At 43.7% G+C, this 10,059-nt stretch overlaps 1 protein-coding gene across 4 annotated transcripts in view; it reads left to right on the top strand.

The window, feature by feature from the left end:
- The window catches only part of LOC128690073 (uncharacterized), a 342,887-nt gene that overhangs the window by 181,766 nt on the left and 151,062 nt on the right, over window positions 1-10,059 (top strand). The window lies entirely within an intron of this gene.

Raw genomic sequence — 10,059 nt, 5'->3', positions numbered from 1 at the left:
CAATATAATATTTTATTATTCTTGTAATATAATGTATCTTGTGATGATACATGAAGAAATGGTTTAGAAAGACACGTAAGCAAACACTATAACATATTTATTAGAAAACGTTTCGGTCCTGGGACCTTGATCACTTCTAACATACAGAGGTAGAAAGACATTATATATATAGGCGGAGAGTGAGATGTGACACACGTGACCTGAGGAATGTCATAAGAACATAAGAATGGAGGAACACTGTAGAAGGCCTACTGGCCCATGCGAGGCAGGTCCTTATCAAAACAACCTCTGTCTATGATGAGGACCAGTAGACGATGAAATCATGTGACTCCTGTGTTGTTGGGTTGGTGCTGCTTAAGTATCATGTATGCCAATGTTTTTGAAATTTTGTAGTTTCCAGTGTTGCGTTCTATAGTGTCGGTGACGGCGATTAGTGAGGCTTCTAGGCACCGTCGGCGTCTGAGGTCTGGTTCGGTGAGAACGAGTTGTGCCTCATTCCAGTTCATCAAATGTCCCGTGGAGTCTCTGTGGAGGACACAGGCGTACCTTACATCATCTCTGTTAGAGGCATTTCGATGCTCATTCAGGCGGACTGCAAGATCTCTGCCTGTGTGGCCTACATATTTCTTGGGACAGAACCCACAGGGGATAGTGTAGACGCCTGCTGTAGAAGTTAGAGGTGTGGGGCTGCGTTTCGTAGTGAGGTCTTTGATAGATGATGTGTTTATGGTGGAAACGTTGATGTTACTCATAGCAAGTGCCCGGCGAGTATTCGTGGCAACATCGCCACATGGGAGTACTATGAACTGTTTAGGGGGCTGTTCCATGCGCGGTTTGTTGAGGATAGTTTGTGCCTTGAGTCTGCAATCTCGGATGAAAAAAGATGGGAACTGAAGACGTGTAAAGGCTTGTGTTATGTAAGTGCATTCTTCTTCTAGAAAACAAGGGCTGGAGATGCGAAGAGCTCTCAAGAAGAAGCCAATGACTCCTCTCTTAGTGCGGGTATCTTGGTGTGAATAAAAGTGTATAAGATCGTCCTTGTTGGTAGGTTTTCTATACACTTGGAAGAGAAGTTTGTCACTGTCGGGAGATCTGCACAGTAGAACGTCGAGGAAAGGAAGTTTGCCATCATTTTCGAGTTCAAGTGTAAACTTTATTGATGGTTCAACTGCATTGATCTTGTAATAAAGTTGGTAGAATTACCGACAATATGTAAAGTAAAAGGACACAAGTGCAACTAATGTGACATTTATTGTGGCAACGTTTCGCTCTCCAGGAGCTTTATCAAGCCATTACAAACAATATTGAAGATTGAGACACTTATGCAGCATATGGGAATCTTTATACAGGAAACGTTTCGCCACACAGTGGCTTCATCAGTCCAATACAAAGAGGAAGGCTGTGATGAATGGTTTGAAAAAATGACAAGTTGAAGATTGAGACACTTATACAGCATATGGGAATCTTTATTCAGGAAACGTTTCGCCACACAGTGGCTTCATCAGTCCAATACAAAGAGGAAGGCGTAAGGAGAGGAGGAGTATGAGGTAATCAGTCCCTCAGCCTGGAGTCGATGTGTTCAGTCCATCAATCTTGAACGTGTCTTTCTAAACCAACTTGTCGGTATTTATTACCAAGGTTTATACCAACATGAAGAAATATTAGTGTATTACTGTTGTGAAGATGGTGTTTGACCTTTGATAGTGAAGATGGTGTTTGACCTTTGATAGTGAAGATGGTGTTTGACCTTTAATAGTGAAGATGGTGTTTGACCTTTGATAGTGAAGATGGTGTTTGACCTTTGATAGTGAAGATGGTGTTTGACCTTTGATAGTGAAGATGGTGTTTGACCTTTGATAGTGAAGATGGTGTTTGACCTTTGATAGTGAAGATGGTGTTTGACCTTTAATAGTGAAGATGGTGTTTGACCTTTGATAGTGAAGATGGTGTTTGACCTTTGATAGTGAAGATGGTGTTTGACCTTTGATAGTGAAGATGGTGTTTGACCTTTGATAGTGAAGATGGTGTTTGACCTTTGAGAGTGAAGATGGTGTTTGACCTTTGATAGTGAAGATGGTGTTTGACCTTTGATAGTGAAGATGGTGTTTGACCTTTGATAGTGAAGATGGTGTTTGACCTTTGATAGTGAAGATGGTGTTTGACCTTTGATAGTGAAGATGGTATTTATTTGACCTTTGATAATGAAGCTTGGTATCTGACCTGCAATCTTACTTGCTAATGTTGTTACTGCATCTGCAAGAAAAATGATAGATTAAATAAGTATAAGCTTCAGAATAAGAGAAGCCAGGTGAGTGATAATACTGGTCAGGTGACTCACTCTTTATATTGTTGTGTAGTAACGGCTTCCTTCATGTAGTTATTATCATGGTGATCAGTGAGGCTCCCTCACCTTCTCTTCTCTAACCTGTTTTACTTCTGTATTTTTTTATGTGACTCCTTCCTGTTTTAATTATATATTTGTTCATATATTATGTGCAGTGTTCATGTGTCACCAGAGAAGTCATTGATGTTAGTGGATGTTTTATGACGGGAAATAGACTAGGTATACTCCAGGTATACTAGGTATACTCCAGGTATACTAGGTATACTCCAGGTATACTAGGTATACTCCAGGTATACTAGGTATACTCCAGGTATACTTCAGGTATAATAGGTGTACTCCAGGTATAATAGGTATACTCTAGGTATACTAGAGGTATACTAGGTATACTCCAGGTATACTTCAGGTATAATAGGTGTACTCCAGGTATAATAGGTATACTCTAGGTATACTAGGTTTACTCCAGGTGTACTTCAGGCATAATAGGTATAATCCAGGTATAATAGGTATATTCCAGGTATACTAGGTATACTCCAGGTATACTAGGTATACTCCAGGTATACTAGGTATACTCCAGGTGTACTAGGTATACTCCAGGTATACTAGGTATACTCAAGGTATACTAGGTATATTCCAGGTATACTAGGTATAATCCAGGTATACTAGGTATACTCCAGGTGTACCTGATCCACCGGAAGGCCTGGTCATGGACCAGGTAGACTCCAGGTGTACTAGGAATACTCCAGGTGTACTAGGTATGCTCCAGGTATACCAGGTATACTCTAGATGTACTCCAGGCTTCCTTGGTAGCGATCACTGGTGACAGCGAAATGATAATTAGTCTCACAGCGAGGCGCTAAACCTCACAGGGGTCATGCAATGCCTGGAGAGTTAGTTTTAGTTAGTTTAATATGTTTATTATGCACCCCATACCCATCCTGTGGGCGGTAGTCAAAAGATTACAGGGCTCTGGTGGCCTGGTGGTTAACGCTCTCGCTTCACACGGTGAGGGCCTGGGTTCGATTCCCAGCCAGAGTAGAAACATTGGACGTGTTTCTTTCCACCTGTTGTCTATGTTCCCCATCAGTAAAATGGGTACCTGGGTGTTAGTCGACTGGTGTGGGTCGCATCCTGGGACACTGACCTAAGGAGGCCTGGTCACAGACCGGGCCGCGGGGGCGTTGACCCCCGGAACTCTCTCCAGATAAACTCCAGACTCCAGGTACATAATTGGTCCAGGGACTGAATTCCAAAGTTTTGATAGCTGAGCAAGTTACAGAGGTAATGAACTCACAATTTACAAAGGTAATGAACTCACAATTTACAAAGGTAATGAACTCCAGGTAGGTCAAGTCACAATTATGACAAGTTACATAGGTATTTACAGATTACAGAGGTACGTAATGGGTCCAGGGACTGGGCCCCAAAGTTTTGATAGCTGAACTAGGTACAAAGGTAATGAATCCTGTAAGAATGGTTACTTACGTTTATACATGGCTACAATCATGAACAAATTCCAGAGTAATGAGCAATTCACACTTCCACATCCGGTCACAACTGTAATGAGTTATTGGTGCAAATGTTGATTGTTGAGACACAAACACACACACACACACACACACACACACACACACACACACACACACACACACACACACACACACACACACACACAGGGAATACTTGTCAGGAAGACAGCTGCGAGTCATGGTACGTGGCGAGGTGTCAGAGTGGGCACCTGTGACCAGCGGGGTCCCACAGGGGTCAGTCCTAGGACCAGTGCTGTTTCTGGTATTTGTGAACGACATGACGGAAGGAATAGACTCCGAGGTGTACCTGTTTGCAGATGACGTGAGGTTGATGAGAAGAATTCACTCGATCGAAGACCAGGCAGAACTACAAAGGGATCTGGACAGGCTGCAGACCTGGTCCAGCAATTGGCTCCTGGAGTTCAATCCCACCAAGTGCAAAGTCATGAAGATTGGGGAAGGGCAAAGAAGACCGCAGACGGAGTACAGTCTAGGGGGCCAGAGACTACAAACCTCACTCAAGGAAAAAGATCTTGGGGTGAGTATAACACCAGGCACATCTCCTGAAGCGCACATCAACCAAATAACTGCTGCAGCATATGGGCGCCTAGCAAACCTCAGAACAGCATTCCGACATCTTAATAAGGAATCGTTCAGGACCCTGTACACCGTATACGTTAGGCCCATACTGGAGTATGCGGCACCAGTTTGGAACCCACACCTAGCCAAGCACGTGAAGAAACTAGAGAAAGTGCAAAGGTTTGCAACAAGACTAGTCCCAGAGCTAAGAGGTATGTCCTACGAGGAGAGGTTAAGGGAAATCAACCTGACGACACTGGAGGACAGGAGAGATAGGGGGGACATGATAACGACATACAAAATACTGAGAGGAATTGACAAGGTGGACAAAGACAGGATGTTCCAGAGATTGGACACAGTAACAAGGGGACACAGTTGGAAGCTGAAGACACAGATGAATCACAGGGATGTTAGGAAGTATTTCTTCAGCCACAGAGTAGTCAGTAAGTGGAATAGTTTGGGAAGCGATGTAGTGGGGGCAGGATCCATACATAGCTTTAAGCAGAGGTATGATAAAGCTCACGGCTCAGGGAGAGTGACTTAGTAGCGACCAGTGAAGAGGCGGGGCCAGGAGCTCGGACTCGACCCCCGCAACCTCAACTAGGTGAGTACAACTAGGTGAGTACACACACACACACACACACTCATACACCCTCATGAAGTTATTAAAATAATGAATATGGGTTAAATATAACTAAATACTGAGTAATATTACTTAGATAGGTTAGGTAGGAGTAAGTTATACGTAGATAACATTGTAACAAGGTTACGTTAGCTCAGTAATTTAGTTTTTAGTCTAGATTTAAAAAATAAATAGTTTATATTAATTTTTGTAAAAATATTAACTAATTCGTAAGAAATAATATATGAATATTTTTAAAATTATTTGACCTCAGTGTATATACACTACGAGACACCTCGGTGTATATACACTACGAGACACCCTCAGTGTATATACACTACGAGACACCTCGGTGTATATACACTACGAGACACCTCAGTGTATATACACTACGAGACACCTCGGTGTATATACACTACGAGACACCCTCAGTGTATATACACTACGAGACACCTCGGTGTATATACACTACGAGACACCCTCAGTGTATATACACTACGAGACACCCTCAGTGTATATACACTACGAGACACCTCGGTGTATATACACTACGAGACACCTCAGTGTATATACACTACGAGACACCTCAGTGTATATACACTACGAGACACCCTCAGTGTATATACACTACGAGACACCTCGGTGTATATACACTACGAGACACCTCAGTGTATATACACTACGAGACACCTCAGTGTATATACACTACGAGACACCTCAGTGTATATACACTACGAGACACCCTCAGTGTATATACACTACGAGACACCTCGGTGTATATACACTACGAGACACCTCAGTGTATATACACTACGAGACACCCTCAGTGTATATACACTACGAGACACCTCGGTGTATATACACTACGAGACACCTCAGTGTATATACACTACGAGACACCTCAGTGTATATACACTACGAGACACCTCGGTGTATATACACTACGAGACACCTCAGTGTATATACACTACGAGACACCTCAGTGTATATACACTACGAGACACCTCGGTGTATATACACTACGAGACACCTCAGTGTATATACACTACGAGACACCTCAGTGTATATACACTACGAGACACCTCAGTGTATATACACTACGAGACACCTCGGTGTATATACACTACGAGACACCTCAGTGTATATACACTACGAGACACCTCAGTGTATATACACTACGAGACACCTCAGTGTATATACACTACGAGACACCTCGGTGTATATACACTACGAGACACCTCAGTGTATATACACTACGAGACACCTCAGTGTATATACACTACGAGACACCTCATTGTATATACACTACGAGACACCTCAGTGTATATACACTACGAGACACCTCGGTGTATATACACTACGAGACACCTCGGTGTATATACACTACGAGACACCTCGGTGTATATACACTACGAGACACCTCGGTGTATATACATTACGAGACACCTCAGTGTATATACACTACGAGACACCTCGGTGTATATACACTACGAGACACCTCAGTGTATATACACTACGAGACACCTCAGTGTATATACACTACGAGACACCTCGGTGTATATACACTACGAGACACCTCAGTGTATATACACCACGAGACACCTCGGTGTATATACACTACGAGACACCTCGGTGTATATACACTACGAGACACCTCGGTGTATATACACTACGAGACACCTCGGTGTATATACACTACGAGACACCTCGGTGTATATACACTACGAGACACCTCGGTGATATACACTACGAGACACCTCGGTGTATACACACTACGAGACACCTCGGTGTATATACAGTACGAGACACCTCAGTGTATATACACTACGAGACACCTCAGTGTATATACACTACGAGACACCTCGGTGTATATACACTACGAGACACCTCGGTGTATATACACTACGAGACACCTCAGTGTATATACACTACGAGACACCTCAGTGTATATACACTACGAGACACCTCAGTGTATATACACTACGAGACACCTCGGTGTAAATACACTACAAGACACCTCAGCGTATATACACTACGAGACACCTCGGTGTATATACACTACGAGACACCTCGGTGTATATACACTACGAGACACCTCGGTGTATATACACTACGAGACACCTCGATGTATATACACTACGAGACACCTCGGTGTATATACACTACGAGACACCTCAGTGTATATACACTACGAGACACCTCAGTGTATATACACTACGAGACACCTCGGTGTATATACACTACGAGACACCTCGGTGTATATACACTACGAGACACCTCGGTGTATATACACTACGAGACACCTCAGTGTATATACACTACGAGACACCTCGGTGTATATACACTACGAGACACCTCAGTGTACATACACTACGAGACACCTCAGTGTATATACACTTCGAGACACCTCAGTGTATATACACTACGAGACACCTCAGTGTATATACACTACGAGACACCTCAGTGTACATACACTACGAGACACCTCGGTGTATATACACTACCAGACACCTCGGTGTACATACACTACGAGACACCTCGGTGTATATACACTACGAGACACCTCGGTGTATATACACTACGAGACACCTCGGTGTATATACACTACGAGACACCTCAGTGTACATACACTACGAGACACCTCAGTGTATATACACTTCGAGACACCTCAGTGTATATACACTACGAGACACCTCAGTGTATATACACTACGAGACACCTCAGTGTACATACACTACGAGACACCTCGGTGTATATACACTACCAGACACCTCGGTGTATATACACTACGAGACACCTCGGTGTGTATACACTACGAGACACCTCGGTGTATATACACTACGAGACACCTCGGTGTATATACACTACGAGACACCTCGGTGTATATACACTACGAGACACCTCGGTGTATATACACTACGAGACACCTCAGTGTATATACACTACGAGACACCTCGGTGTATATACACTACGAGACACCTCGGTGTATATACACTACGAGACACCTCGGTGTATATACACTACGAGACACCTCAGTGTATATACACTACGAGACACCTCGGTGTATATACACTACGAGACACCTCAGTGTATATACACTACGAGACACCTCAGTGTATATACACTACGAGACACCTCAGTGTATATACACTACGAGACACCTCAGTGTATATACACTACGAGACACCTCGGTGTATATGCACTACGAGACACCTCGGTGTATATACACTACGAGACACCTCGGTGTATATACACTACGAGACACCTCAGTGTACATACACTACGAGACACCTCAGTGTATATACACTTCGAGACACCTCAGTGTATATACACTACGAGACACCTCAGTGTATATACACTACGAGACACCTCAGTGTACATACACTACGAGACACCTCGGTGTATATACACTACCAGACACCTCGGTGTATATACACTACGAGACACCTCGGTGTATATACACTACGAGACACCTCGGTGTATATACACTACGAGACACCTCGGTGTATATACACTACGAGACACCTCGGTGTATATACACTACGAGACACCTCGGTGTATATACACTACGAGACACCTCGGTGTATATACACTACGAGACACCTCAGTGTATATACACTACGAGACACCTCGGTGTATATACACTACGAGACACCTCGGTGTATATACACTACGAGACACCTCGGTGTATATACACTACGAGACACCTCAGTGTATATACACTACGAGACACCTCGGTGTATATACACTACGAGACACCTCAGTGTATATACACTACGAGACACCTCAGTGTATATACACTACGAGACACCTCAGTGTATATACACTACGAGACACCTCAGTGTATATACACTACGAGACACCTCGGTGTATATGCACTACGAGACACCTCGGTGTATATACACTACGAGACACCTCAGTGTATATACACTACGAGACACCTCAGTGTATATACACTACGAGACACCTCGGTGTATATACACTACGAGACACCTCGGTGTATATACACTACGAGACACCTCGGTGTATATACACTACGAGACACCTCGGTGTATATACACTACGAGACACCTCGGTGTATATGCACTACGAGACACCTCGGTGTATATACACTACGAGACACCTCGGTGTATATACACCACGAGACACCTCAGTGTATATACACTACGAGACACCTCAGTGCATATACACTACGAGACACCTCAGTGTATATACACTACGAGACACCTCAATGTATATACACTACGAGACACCTCGGTGTATATACACTACGAGACACCTCGGTGTATATACACTACGAGACACCTTGGTGTATATACACTACGAGACACCTCGGTGTATATACACTACGAGACACCTCGGTGTATATACACCACGAGACACCTCAGTGTATATACACTACGAGACACCTCAGTGCATATACACTACGAGACACCTCAGTGTATATACACTACGAGACACCTCAATGTATATACACTACGAGACACCTCGGTGTATATACACTACGAGACACCTCGGTGTATATACACTACGAGACACCTCGGTGTATATACACTACGAGACACCTCGGTGTATATACACTACGAGACACCTCAGTGAAATCCAGGACGGGGTGGCCCTGGCTTGGATACTGAGGATTATAGTGCAGTCCCAGAACCTGCAGAAATTGACAACACACCTCCCAACAGTTCTCAACCAAAGGTGAATTTGTGCAAATATTATGCTTGGGGCATCTGTAAGCATGGAATAACAGGGAAAAAAATGGGACATGCAACTTTGAGCATCCCAAAAAATGTAGCGACCTCCTGTCTAAGGGAGTGTGTCGTTCTTTTTCCTGTACTTTCTTTCACCCAAAAATGTGCCACTCCTCGGTCCTCCAGAAGCAGTGTTACAACATCGACTGCCCTGCTTACCATCTAAAAGGGACCAGGAGGCACAGACCCCAGAAGACAAACAATAGTAGCTACGACAACCCAACTCCAGGTGAT

The sequence above is a fragment of the Cherax quadricarinatus genome, chromosome 25 (genome assembly GCF_038502225.1).
Source record: "Cherax quadricarinatus isolate ZL_2023a chromosome 25, ASM3850222v1, whole genome shotgun sequence".
NCBI classification, from domain to species: domain Eukaryota; kingdom Metazoa; phylum Arthropoda; class Malacostraca; order Decapoda; family Parastacidae; genus Cherax; species Cherax quadricarinatus.
The sequence above is the reverse complement of the archived record's forward strand: the minus strand, read 5'-3'. Positions and strand labels throughout refer to the sequence as shown.